We start from the raw sequence: 14,532 nt of genomic DNA, 5'->3' as shown, positions 1-14,532 counted from the left end.
TGTGCGAGAGCAGGTGTACGTACGGGTCCAAGTTCGGGATCTTGTGTCATTGAATTAAGAGCAAATAGTTACTTTTAAGGCAGAATGAAGCGCTGGTGGCCTAGCGGTAAGAGCGTGCGACTTTCAATCCGGAGATCGCGAGTTCAAACCCCGGCTCCTACCAATGAGTTTTTCGAAACTTATAAGTATGTACGAAATATCATTTGATAATTTCCAGTTGCTTTTCGGTGAAGGAAAACATCGTTAGGAAACCGGACTAATCCTAATAAGGCCTAGTTTCCCCTTTGGGTTGGAAGGTCAAATGGCAGTCGCTTTCGTAAAAACTAGTGCCTACGTCAAATAATGGGATTAGTTGTCAAGCGGACCCCAGGCTCCCATGAGCTGTGGCAAAATGCCGGGATAACGCGAGGAAGAAGAAGAGGTACTTTTAAGGCAGATTTTTTGTGTATTCTTTTGTAACTTCAACCGTTTTCCTAAAAATAATAAAAAACTGAAATCGGTACATGAACGGAGGTCAAAACAACTGCTTGACGACTTGTATGGAAGAGCACCGGGCTAGCGATCCGGTGGTCGTGGGTTCAAATCCCACCCAAGACAGGCGTGGCTCACTCCGCGATTTCGTCGCTTTACTACAGGTACTATTATTCATTCTGTGCCCAAGACTGAATTTTTCCACTTTGAATTTGTATCCATATTTTTTTTCCTGGATAAGCTGCATGCTAAGTTTCATACTTTGTGCTAGATGGAAAATGGTACTTTAAGTTAAGACAGGAGGTTTTCCCAAAAAAGTGTACCGAAAATGTATGTGGAATAACGTCACAAGCTCACAAGTCACAAGCGGACAAACATTTTAGGATCCTTTTTTAGGGTTCCGTACCCAAAACGGCACCCTATTACTAAGACTCCGCTGGCCGTCCGTCTGTCCGTCTGTCACCAGGCTGTAACTCAAGAACCGTGATAGCTAGGCAGTTGAAATTTTCACAGATAATGTATTGCCGCTATAACAACAAATGCTAAAAACAAAATAAAATCAATATTTACTTGGGGCGCCCATACAACACACGTGATTTTTTTGCCGTTTTTTGCGTAATGGTATGGAACCCTTCGTGCGCGAGTCCGACTCGCACTTGACCGGTTTTTTTATTTTGATACTTTTTTATTTAGACACAAAATTTTATTTTCAGTTTTACAATACTTATGTGGTATTAAAAAAGTAACTTACTTATCTATAATTGTTAATGTATTAAAAAAAAGTTACTAAATATTTGTCTGAAACTGCCCGTATACACGCCGCGGCACAGTCCGGAATTGAACCCCGTATACACCCAGCAACCGTTTGTTTGACGCACTACAGCTTTAATCGCTCACATTCGATTGATGCGGCTAGGAAGCTATACCAACACTTCCACTTAATAAAAATGGGTTACTTTGTATACAAATGTCAGAACCGCACGTTTATTAACCACATTAAATGTGGTAGTTGCAGTTAAAGTTGAAAGAAAAGGTTGATGGTAAACGGTGGTGAGATTATAGGGGAAGGCGGGGTTAAAGTAAGGTTGGGATAACTTCGACTACCGGATAATTTTGAAAATCGCTAATATCTGCTAACTTAATAAGTTTCGGAGAAAATAGGCTGTGACAGACGGACAGCCAGACACACGAGAGATCCTATAAGGGTTCCTTTTCTATTTGAGGTACGGAACCCTAAAAATGAATTATCCCTCCTAAATTTTTGCATGTAAATATTATTGGCCTGTATCTGTTTTTTTCCCCAATAAAGAAAATAAAAAAAATAAAAAAAAAATGTTTGCAGAATATTATAACGCCCCATTTGATCAAATATGTAACCAATCGTGATGTGTAATTGTGTAGGTGTAAACGGGCCTTAACCTGTAATTACTTACATATTTATGTGTATGATAATATCATATGTGCGTTTCACACCAGAAAAGCACTGTATCCACCGTTTTCGGCTATCAGTAAAGGGTATGCGTGGGTGGACAATCACCTTTAAGACCTTAATTCGCTGGTTATATGGTTTGTATTATGCTGTTTAGCAACAAAAACGACATAAAGGTGCAAAGCTGTAACATTATCTTGTCTTGACAACGAAAAGTCAAAATACATGCTTAAATTAAATCTCATATCGATTAAACACATATATATTATTATTTATATGAGCCTAGAGTGTCCCACTGCTGGGCAAAGGCCTCCCTCCTCCCTTTCCACGTATCCCGGTCTTGACCCGTCTCCCACGGTGGGAGACAGGAACAGGAACTGGTGGGAGTCCCACCAGTTCCTGTCAAAGGCGTCGAGGTCATCTCGCCAACGCCTTCGAGGTTTGCCGCGACCCAGGGATGATGGCACATATTGAATTTTACAACAAAATCTAGTAAAATAGATAGCAAATGAGCAATTTATCACAATATTGTGGATATTAAAAAAATATATGGAAATAATACAAAAGTACAACACCTGAAAGTTTCAAAATTTTAGTTTTTTTTTAACTTTCAAAAACGACAAAAATAATGATACCATTCGATTCCTCACATTTTATCCAAAAAAAGATTGTATGGAAACTATATACATAAACGCAATATTTCACCGACAAAATCGCAATTTTCTTGTTTTGTTCATACCACTCATACTTCAAGATGGACTCTCTGTGACCTTGACGTCACGGTCACATGCCGTTTTGTTCGGGGCGTTTCGCGAGTGAAGTACGACTGTCGGACTTTGACTATCATTTCTAACTTTTGTATTGCTTTAATGCAATGGGTCCCATATAGACATTTGATCCTAAAAACAAACCTGATCGATTGATACAATAAATGAAAATTAGTCATCTAGCCTATTGGTTGTTGTTTTAGCCCACAGGTCATACGGCAAACGTAGAAAATATGGATAATGGGGCGATTTTAATTGTGTTCACGAATTTTTTTTCGCCAGATTTCGTTTAAATTTGGTGGATACATAGATAAGAGATAAACAAAATAAAAACCGGCCAAGTGCGAGTCAGACTCGAGCACGAAGGGTTCCGTATCATTACCCAAAAAACGGCAAATAAATCCCTTTCGTTGTATGGAAGCCCCCATACGGAACCCTAAAAATCAGCCCATAGATCGATTTCTGACCTACCTGCCCAAAATCGACTATCTCTCATCTCTTCACACCTTTGACCTACCAACCCACTAAACCGACCTGTCACAGACCTTATCACCTCCCAATAAGATTCACAATCGGTCATCTGTATTGTACAGTCGACCTCAAAGACATGTGTACATTTTTCGCCTTATTACAAAGGGGTAAGGTGCAAAAGTGTAAACATATTTTTGACGTCGACTGTACGCTCTCTAATTGGTCAGCCCGTACGCCTGTCAGAGCCTGTCAAACTGTCACGGCTGTCAAAACAGACGGTATCGGCCTAATTGATCTACGGCGGGTACAACACGTCTATTGGTTTAAACTTTAAATGTTAAGAATGTTATAGTATACATTTTTAGCCGATTATGGCATCAGGTTAGGGGTTATAATTTCAACAATAGGGGGTATTACTGCAATATTCTGCCGCCAGAGTGCAGCATTAAGTTAGCCAGTAAACCATAGAGAACTTATACATGTTTTTTGACAAATTTTCACAGACAATAAAATATGACATTGATACATCAAGGCGGTTTGTTAACAATGGCCTACCGGGAAACGCGAAAATCGAAATTTAATTATCTGCCTCTTCGCTCGAATATGCAAGAGTTAGAGAGGTTAGATAACAAAATTTCGATTTTCTTGTTTCGCGGTAGACCCCCAGATTGTGATGAATAGTGGTAGTGGCGCCCCCTACGCAGAGTTTCGCGTAATATTCCCTATTTATCAAAGATTCTTGTATTGTATGTAAAGACTGACAAATTTTTGTTGGTCTTCGCCATGTTGCGGATTTTCAGTGGAACTAATTTATTTTGTCACAATTAGTACTCATTGGCAACAGACTTTGAAAATCATGTCTCAGTTACCACCAAACACATGGCATTTACAACGCCATCTTCTTCAGCTGTCAAAATATCTTACGAGGATGATATCATATTGCCTCAGTGACACGCTGCGACATGTTTAATGTTTTAATTAACCCGTCCGCGGCCGTGGGCATTACACGTGTTAAGTTACTACGGAGATTATACTGATGTATTATGGCCACCCAAGTGGTTATTATTTTATTAACTCAAATATACAGGGTGGAACATTTATAGCGACTGAGCTGAAAGGTTAGTGTCATCTAAGTGTTCTACAATCGAGTTATTATAATCGTAAAACTGGTTGAAAAAGCAAAACAAAATCATTAAAATGGAATATTTTTATATCAGTGACAACCCTACAAAGTTATTTACATTTTTAATTGACACATGTCATGTCAATAATAGGATCTTCTTGCTAGGGTTGAAACATACATACAGATTTTTGCACATAATGTTTAAAAAACTGTACCTCAAAAAAGGTTAGAAATATTAACATGATTAAGAAAAATAAAGTAGGTACGTAGCCTAAACAATTCGCCGTTTGCATAAAGGCGTGTCCAGACGGGGTCAATTTTTCGCCAATCTGATTAAATTGTCCGATCAAATCAGGTCTTGCGGACGCAAACGCCAATTTGGCTCGCCGATAATGACCGATATTACCGATAAAATGAGGTGCGGACGCAAGAATACCAATTTGTGACGCCAGTATTTTCATTTTGGGGCATTTTTAGGGTTCCGTAACTCAAAAGGAAAAAACGGAACCCTTATAGGATCACTCGTGCGTCTGTCTGTCCGTCTGTCCGTCTGTCACAGCCTATTTGCTCAAAAACTACTGTACCAATGAAGTTGAAATTTGGTACACATATGGAAGTCTGTGACCCAAAGACGGACATGTAGTAAAAACAAATGAATTTTAAGCATAGTGGGCACTTTTAGGGGGAATATGAGAAAATCAAAAAACAAAGTTTTTCAAACCATATTGTGTTACATATTAAATGAAAGGGCTAATGAAAGCGCTAATTTGAAGATCTCAAATATATTTTTTTTATAATTTTATATGAAATAATTTAGAAGTTATTTAAGAAAATAGGCAAAAAATTACCATTCCCCCCCCCCCCCCCCTTAACTCTCCGATACTACTGGGTCTACAATTTTGAAAAAAATACACATAATAGTTCTTCACCTCTAGATGATAGGAAAACCTATTAGAAATCTACAGTCAAGCGTGAGTCGGACTTAAGTAAAAAAAACGCGGTTGGGCTGTTTTAGGGACACAGCCGTAATGGTTTACGTGAAACGTGGTGTAACGTCGTGAAACAGCTTTTGCGAAGGCCGAAGGCCGAGCTACGTGTAGGGCCGAAGGCCCGAAGCGTCTCCCAGAGACTTTTTGAAACGCACGGCCGAAGGCCGAGTTGCGGGAGGTTAGTGCTCAAACACAAAATAATTATAGTACAAGTGTCTGAATGCGAAGGTCGAAGGCCCTGAAGGCCCGGAGCCTCTGACATGTGCATGCTTCCTGCAAAGGAGATTGTCGATTTTGTTCTATCTTTTGTTAGGCGATTGGGCCCGATACCTATAGATTACTGGAAAAACGTATAAGAAGTTTGCAATGAAGCGTGAGCCGGACTTAAGAATAAGAATTGCGGATAACCTCTATCAGGGCCACAATCGCAATTGTTTACGTGAAACGTGGTGTGGACAGGTAGTGCGAAGGTCGAAGGCCAAGCTCTGCGTTGGGCCGAAGGCCTGAAGCATCCGAGAGAGGTGTGCCTCCACGTAAGCTCGAAGGATGAGCTGTAGGAGGTTAGTGCTCAAACAGAACAAATAATAATAACAAATAATTGGTTTAAGTACGAGTAGCTAAATGAGAAGGCTAAACTGCCGTATATCAGAAGTTCGCAAATTGCGGAGATTTCTCTTTTACTCCAATGAAACCGTAATTAGTGTGACAAAGAGAAATGCCAGCAATTTGCGAACTTCGATTTTCGCGGTTATCCCTGTTATCTTGATATAACAGAGATCCGCCTAACCAATGCAAAAAAATGTAGGCACTATGCTTAACACAATACTTGAACAAAATAAAAAAAAATATTGCGTAACTATCCTCTGATACATATTTATAGATTATTAACTATAAGATATATTAACTCACATTTATAGACGGGTCTAACGCAAAATTTATTCAAAAATTTATTTATTTAGATGTGTTCAAAACACGGAAGTTTTAAATATTATAATTATCCTCTGATAGCTCAGTTAAAAAACACGGAAAAGCCGGGGCGTGCCCCTAGCCAGCCGTGTGTGGAACAATTGAATGAACAGTTGAATGTACTTAAGAACTTCGCTTTGCTCGCTCGTTCGAAAATGTGTGCAGAGGGGCTACCGCGAAAACCGAAATACGCAAATTGCGGGGATCTTTCTCTTTTACTCCAATGAAGGCGTAATAAGAGTGACAGAGAAAAATGGCCGTAATTTGCGAACTTCGATTTTCGCGGTTATAGCCCAGTACGGAATCCTTGGGACGCGAATTCGACTCGCACTTGACCGGTGTTTTTTCAATTTAGAGGGCTCTAATATCACCATAAATCTAAAATTGGTGATTAAATTTGAAATTGACGCCAACTTCATTTCTGATCAAATCGGTCGATTTGATCACCCCGTCTGGACGGACACGCCTTAAAAGTCCTGCGTTCTGTTCCAACCGATAAATCAATGGTACAAATTATGTTTGTAACAAAAAAGTACCTACCTATGTTAAAACTGGAGATGCCACGAATATTCGGCAACTATTCGGTATTCGGCCTATTCGGCCACTTTGGCGAATATTCGGTATTCGGACGAATGTTGCCTACTATACATCCGAATACCGAATATCTATTGCACCTACCTAAAAAGAAAAAATTACACAAAAAATAACCAAAAACTAGGTATATTTAATATTTAAAATGTATTCTTGGAAAGTAGGTAGTTAAATACGAAGACACGTTTTTGAAAATTTGTTGATTACAAAATATTTTATTTTCAACTTGGATCTGATTTGATTGACTCTAACTACAATAATTTATTCTGTTCAACATAAAAATATATCTTAGCACACGTTGTACTTAGTTGGCGAACAGTTTTCATAATAATTGTGACTCAAAATATTCGCATGTCATGCCGAATATTCGGTATTCGGTATTCGGCCACATTCACTATTCGGGGCATCACTAGTTAAAATACATACTTACTGAAAATCTCTTGATACTTGCATAGCCTCCTAAGTCCCAATGTTCTTTTAAAAGAACAAATCAGATCAAATTTTTCATTCGTATGGAACTTAAGAAGTCTGTGAAAATGAGGTTGGGATTATAGTATTTTTCAAACAGCTTGGGTACGGTGACAGAAGTTATCTCGATACAATTTTGCGAGATAGTGCGTTAAGGTTAGAAATATACTAGAAAGTAGATTAGATCAGGCATTACCCTTGTTTGCCACCACAGTATAATGTTACCGATGTGTCAGCTGTGTAATGGTTTAATTAACCCATCCGCGGCCGTGAGCATTACACGGGTTAAGTTACTACGGAGATTATAGTGATGTATTACGGCCACCCAAGTGGTTATTATTTTATTAACGCGAAAAATATTACTGAAGCAAAAGTGGCTAAGTAGGTAGGTACGAGTATATTCATTTATACAAAGAATAACATGATAATTATATATAAATATATTATTAAAAATTATGAGCCCATCTCATGGTAAACAATATGTAATTATGTAGGTACCTATGTCTAACCTTATCATGTTACTTTTGTATGTAAAATTAGTTTATCACGAAAAATAAATCATTTATGATTTATAAACTAGTGACTCGGTGAGCTGTTAAATCTAAAGCTCCAAAATATAAAAAAAATTAGTATAAATTGTCGAAATATAAAAAGTATATTTGGTAATCGAACCTGTTCATAAAATTTTACGAAATTCATTTCAGAAATGCAACAGACAGATATAGGAAAGCAGTTTTGCCCAGGAAGCTGAAACGGAGACACACTTAAGAAATGGAGACTTACGGTACGGTAGTCAATTAATAGATCTAGAAACGATATGGATAAGATGTGCCAGTGTCAAAAGCGACGTTTTTGTTTGAAGAAACGTCACATTTGTTTTGATACTGACATATCTAATCCATATCGTTTCTAGATCTATTAACTGACGTATCTTAAAGTTCGAATCGGGCCGTTACACAGAACAGGCGGCCTAGCCAAAGTGACAATCGCTTGCGCTTCGCCATCGAATCGCTGTGTGTCTCTCTATCACTCTTCTTCTTCCATATTAGTGTGACAGTGACAGTTAAACTACGTTTCGTTCGCTACGTAGCGTTAGCGATAGGGTATTTTCCTACCAGTCAAATCAGTTACTTTTTTAGAACTGTCAAAACGATTTGCTAATATGGAATTTATATGAAACATTACATCGTGACGTCACGGTCAACTCACCTACTTTTAATATTTCTATGCGATTTATTAAATAGAACTTGTGTTTAAAAATAACTCCTATCTGTGTTTCTCTAATAATTATCTGGTGCTTTATTTCATGCATGGTGTAAAATAATTTATTTTAAATACAGTATAATACCCTATTCGCATGTTGTCTACGGGGCCTGGGGTTTTTCTGAAAAGAAAACACTGTAAAAAATATGGTTGTCTGTAAAGTCGGTTTACGGACGATAATTTTGCGTGATAACGTTATAAGAAAACGTGGCCGTAACGTTACTATGGAGATCTGTCCACTATGTTACCATGGAGATCTGTCCACAACGTTACCATGGAGATCTGTCCACAACGTGACACTTTTTCGTGCATGCTACCGGTGTTCATCGATTTATAAGACGTTAGAATCAAAAAGAGAATAGGTATAGGCACATGATACGGATTAATGTATGTATAAAAAGTATTGTTACTTTGCATGTTTATGTACATTTCGGACACAGTTCGGGCATTGTATAATGTTTTAATTAAGTATTGCACGTGTTAAGTTACATGTAATTGATATATTGCGCCACCCACGTGGTATTATTTTGGAGCGCGCGCCGCGATGCTGATTGGCTGACGGATAGGGTTGTCACTTTTTTTTTTTTATTAAATAAAACTTTTTGATTCAAAATTAAGTGTCTCTCTCTCTCTCTTTTTTACCTAGTTTATTCAAACATAAATATTATAATAATAGATTTATATTTTTATTTTATTTAATACATATGTATACCTATGTAATTTATATTGGTTAGTTGAACTTAAATATTTATATGTCATTTAATGTACCTTTTAATAATGACTACACTTTTTCTAGCACTGAAAAATGCAACATGTATTTGTCGGTAGGTATTTATTTTTTAAATCTGGCAAGCGTACTATATCTTGAATTTGTTTAGTTTATATATATACCTATTAGCTTTTGCCCGCGACTTCGTCTGGGTGGAAAGATGATGATGATGATTAATAAAAACTACCCTGCGTCCTTTCTCGGGGCCCAAACTATTTCCTTACCAAATTTTGTCCAAATCGGTTTAGCGGTATAAGCGTGAAGAGGTAACAGACAGACACACTTTCACTTTTATAATATTACCTATACTCTGTCTCTTTAGGTATTTAAAAGTAAACAAACAATTTGTATATTTTCGGGTAGTTATAATTATTAACATTTATTGGTTAACCAACCAAATACAAAACCGCCTGGACCTGTTACTGAACGACCTGGGCCGTGTTGCATAATAAACTACAACTAATATTACAAGCGGAACTCCTTTTCTAACTTCACTTATTAGAAAAGGAGTTCCGCTTGTAATATTATAGTTTATTATGCAACACATCCCTGACTTTAGCCTACATTATTTGATCATTTAATGTTTTCATCTACCTCTCAAAAAGCAAAAAGCACGAGCAACAATTGCACACGGCAGAAATGAAAATGCTGAGATGGGCCGGTGGAGTTACGTGCATGGACAGAATACGTAACGAATATGTCAGAGGATCTTTCAAAGTAGCGCCAGTAGCAGATAAATTGAGAGAAAGTAGACTTCGCTAGTATGGGCACATTTTGCGCAGAGATGATAGCTACTCCGTGAAAACTGTACTCAACATTGGTACCCAATCTAGAGGAAGAGGTAGACGACCAGCTACCTGGTGGTCAACTGTGGAGAAGGATTTAAAAGCCCAGAAACTTACACCAATGACAACCCGGGATAGAATATCCTGGCGCCGATGCACAAGGAGGCCCGACCCCAGATAAACTGGGATAAGGGCAGGAAGAAGAAGAAGAAGTAATGTTTTCATCTACGCTCAACTCGCTTAAGGAGCCATTTGAGGATAGATTTTGTTTACTTTTATTTAAATACCTAAAGATACAGAGTATAGTATGGATTTGTTTTAAGTCGTGTGTTCAAAATATGCCATACACCGAGAGGTCCATTAAACCATTAGCAATATGTACGAGTAAGTGGCTGGCCACCCAAGCAGTTATTATTTATATTTGCGCGTACGCAGTGATAGATCGACGCGAGCGCTGATTGGTTGGCCGACGAATAGGGTTGGCGATTATTTATTAATTTAACAATGTTGCTAACGATGTGGCTAGGACGTGCCGTGCGTTACAAATAGGTTTAGTTATTTTAAAATCATGCACTTAAGTAATAATCGTAGGGTTTTAAAAAGGTTAACATAAAATTTATTTAAGCGATATCCTATTAAACCTACTTGAATAATAAGTCAATATGGTCTCTGAAAACGAATAAATGTATCAATCAATCAATCAAACTTTTATTGATAAAATAGAAGTATTTTATATGTCAACAAATTATTTATATTTAATAGGTTCACAAATTCATATTTTATAAATTAATTAACACATTACTTACACAGCACAAATTACATTTAACACAATATTTATATCAAGGTACATTATTATTTTGGATCAAATTATTTCAACTTCTAATTTTTCTTTTTTAATTTAGGTAAAAACAGTGAAAATAAGTAGATAAGGGAAGTTTTATTTATTGTATTTTTATGTATTACCTTTAGAACTTTATTTCTCAAGCAAATATAACACAAAAGTATGATGAGTATTTTTAAACATATTTGGATTTTTTTAAAGCAATGAAACCTTTATTTAATATTGAAACAAAATAACACAATCCATACTATTTGTAAACTAGATCATGATTCGATCTACTAATAATATGTCTAACTCAACCAACATTTATCCATACAATTTACACATTTCTAGCTCTATAGTATTTTACAAATAGCTTGGTGTTGGTGACAGCTGTCATTTCATTTCAATTAAATTTTGCGATATTTTGCATTTTAAGGCTATGAATTGTATGGAGATGACAGCTCTTAATCGTACCTCACTTCTTTGAAAAATAATATTAAGTAAAAAGCCATGTCGGAAAAAAATAAAAAGTGTAGACAACCCTAGCTTCAAATTAGCCAAACGCATTGCACATTCTATTTTCAAAATTCCTTTTACGTATATTGATCGGGATCAATCGCTTTCGTGTCTTACAACTTTATTATTGCCGTCCATTAAACCTAAACTTACTAAATACAAACCGTATCCCATTCACATAAGAGTTATTGTGTAATTATTTAGGTGTAAAACAATCGATTGCGTTTCTAACGTTCATCAAAAATAAATCAAGCTAATTTCTGCTTATTGCCCTTAGAATAAAGAGCTTGGATTATTTTCATAGCCGCAAATGAAATTTGTAAGTTGGTAATAAATGTTTGTTTTTAATAACGATAGCATTTAATAGAGATGGCGCCACGTTAAAAGGTCGAACTTTTATTTAATTGTCGTGATAATTAGCGATAATAAACCTTATAGCGAATTCACAAGAAGAATATAATTACCTACTTAAAGTCAAAAAAAATATGGTCAACTAATTTTATAATGGAAGTCTGACCCAACATGGCTTGAAGCTAAAACACTACAATGAAAATTACATTAGTTACTTGTTTTACAAGGGGACAAAGTTGTTGTTTATCCCTTCGTGCTAATATTGATACCCGAGCAAGCGAAAGATTCCAAAAATGGAACCCCGAGCGTTGCAAGTGGGTCGAAAATTGGAATCTTGAGCGTCAGTGAAAAGATTTTTACATAATTTTATTATTTTTTTATTTCCATGGAAAAGGTAATGTTAAAAAAACACTTGAAATACACCAATAAATCATTTCACAATATGACACTACGCTTACTATGAACGATGAACTAAAACTAATATTTTATTCAACAAAACACAAAAACAGTCCATTACTTAGACATAGTTGTGCGTGCCACTCTCTCCGTATTAAATTAAAAAAACTGACATTGTTTTTAATTTTGCCCCTGTTTCAAGCCTCATCCTGTGTATTTTTTAGTGTTGAGGAAATCGGGCCTAAGTACCTATGTTAAAATAAAACTAATTGTTAATAACCATTTCTGCAGTCCAAAATAACTTGAAAATATAGTTTAATAAATAATTAATAATAACTAAAGTGGCACATATTTTAATTTTATCCCTGTTTGGCTTGACGCACTGTCTGTCTGTCTGTATTTTCATATTCTTAGGGGAAAACCATTTAAAATTAGACCAAGCTAATTTGGCAGCGATTTTGATAGCCCAGACTGTGCAAGTGTTATTTAAAAAATCATACTTCTATGAAATTATGTAAATAACACTTGCACAGTATGGGCTGCCAAAAATCGCTGCAAACTAAGCTTGGTCTAACTCTATAAAGTTATTTATATATTTTTTTTTATTCGTAAACGTTCCTACTGTAAAACATTTTCAAAATATAGTCATAACTATAACAAGCCAATTAAACATTTCCATACATTCTCGAAACTAGGCGTACCAACTGTTAAAATAAAACTCCAATGTTAACGAACTCTACCCAATAAAAAACCTTTGACCACCCACGACGACGAAAATACCAAACCACATTGACCCCTACTTACAAGTAATATACTTCCAAGTAGAGCTCTTTATATTCTGGACGGTCGCCGGTCGCTAGTCGCCATTATAAGCAGACACATGGTGGAGATGATGGGATGAAGAATCAGGGGTCAGGTTATATTGGAAATCTGTTTGTATGTATATACTCCAGTGTAAGAAGACACATGGTGGAGAGGATGGGATATTGAATCAGGGGCCAAGTTATATTGGAAATTATATGTTGGTTTTGCAAAATAGAATGTATGTAGTGTGAGAATCTGGGTGATTAAAGGGAGCTATTCGAGTTGGACAAGTTTGGGGTTAACATATGTCCATTTTGTGACATTGCGATGTTGTTCACTTAGAAGGTGCGATGAATGAAGTGTGAGCACTATTTAATGAATAATTATACTTAAGTACCTTAGGTATGTTGGTAGAAACCTACATTTTTATCGTTTTAATTTTATTGAAAAAGTATTTCTATTCAGATATACTTAACATATTGATTAAAAAGTTTTCTCATTTATTTGTCAGTTATTTGACGCATTTGCGTATTAATTTAATATACATAGATCGTTCAAGACGTAAGTAAATTTTGTATGCAAAATTGCGAAAATATTCTGATAGACTAATGACTATTGTAAACCAATCTTGTACGAGAAAATTCTACTAATGACTAAGTATTGTAAACCAATCTTGTACGAGAAAATTCTAAGTTAACCGACTTCAAGTGAAAAGTGTTGTAGATTTTATTTATTAGAATTAATTCAAATTCAACAACAAATAGCTGCGTTTATTGATTTCCGTGATCTAGTAGAATAATGTTGTTACACGGTTACAAGTAGATCAATAAAACGTATAAAGCACCCTTATACTGCCGGGAATGCGGGGTAGAGACTCGGATGGGCTTACATGTCCACTGCTTATACAAAATATACAATGTGTGCAATGAAATGAAATGAAAACTGAAAATGAAAATATGTATTTTATCTATTTACAGACATTATAATATAGGTACATTATGTATTATGTAGCACCGTCTTAAAGTCTTACTCCCTTATTCATAAACTTTTACTAAAGTTAACAAGCCGATAATAACCGTATATCCCTTTCCGACGCATTGCTATGATGGAAAGGGACAAACGATTATTATCGGCTTGTTAATTTTAGTAAACGTTTATGAATAAGGGGGTTAACGTCTATGGGACTCGTTTTAGGCATTTGATAGGAAATAATATGACAATTTGGCGTTTTCATTGGTCATAAGCGATCGTATTTTCGCTCTTCATATTACGCACTTTAAAGGGACCCACTGATTACCAGTCCGCCGGACGGTATCGGCCTGTCAGTTAGAACAAAATTTTGACAGGCCGATACCGTCCGGCGGACTGTTAATCAGTGGGCCCCTTAAGTTCCGCTATTCGATCTGTCAAATTTTAGGAAAGGAAACCTCATGGCATTTAGTCCGCCTTTTGTACTGTAAGGTTTTCTTTTGTGCAATAAAGGTTAAATAAATAAACCTTAATGTAATATTTTTAGGATTTCATTTCGGTGTTCAATAATCGAGCACATG

Source organism: Cydia splendana, chromosome 25, assembly GCF_910591565.1.
Source record: "Cydia splendana chromosome 25, ilCydSple1.2, whole genome shotgun sequence".
In the NCBI taxonomy this organism is placed as follows: Eukaryota; Metazoa; Arthropoda; class Insecta; order Lepidoptera; family Tortricidae; genus Cydia; species Cydia splendana.
This window is presented reverse-complemented; position numbering follows the sequence as displayed.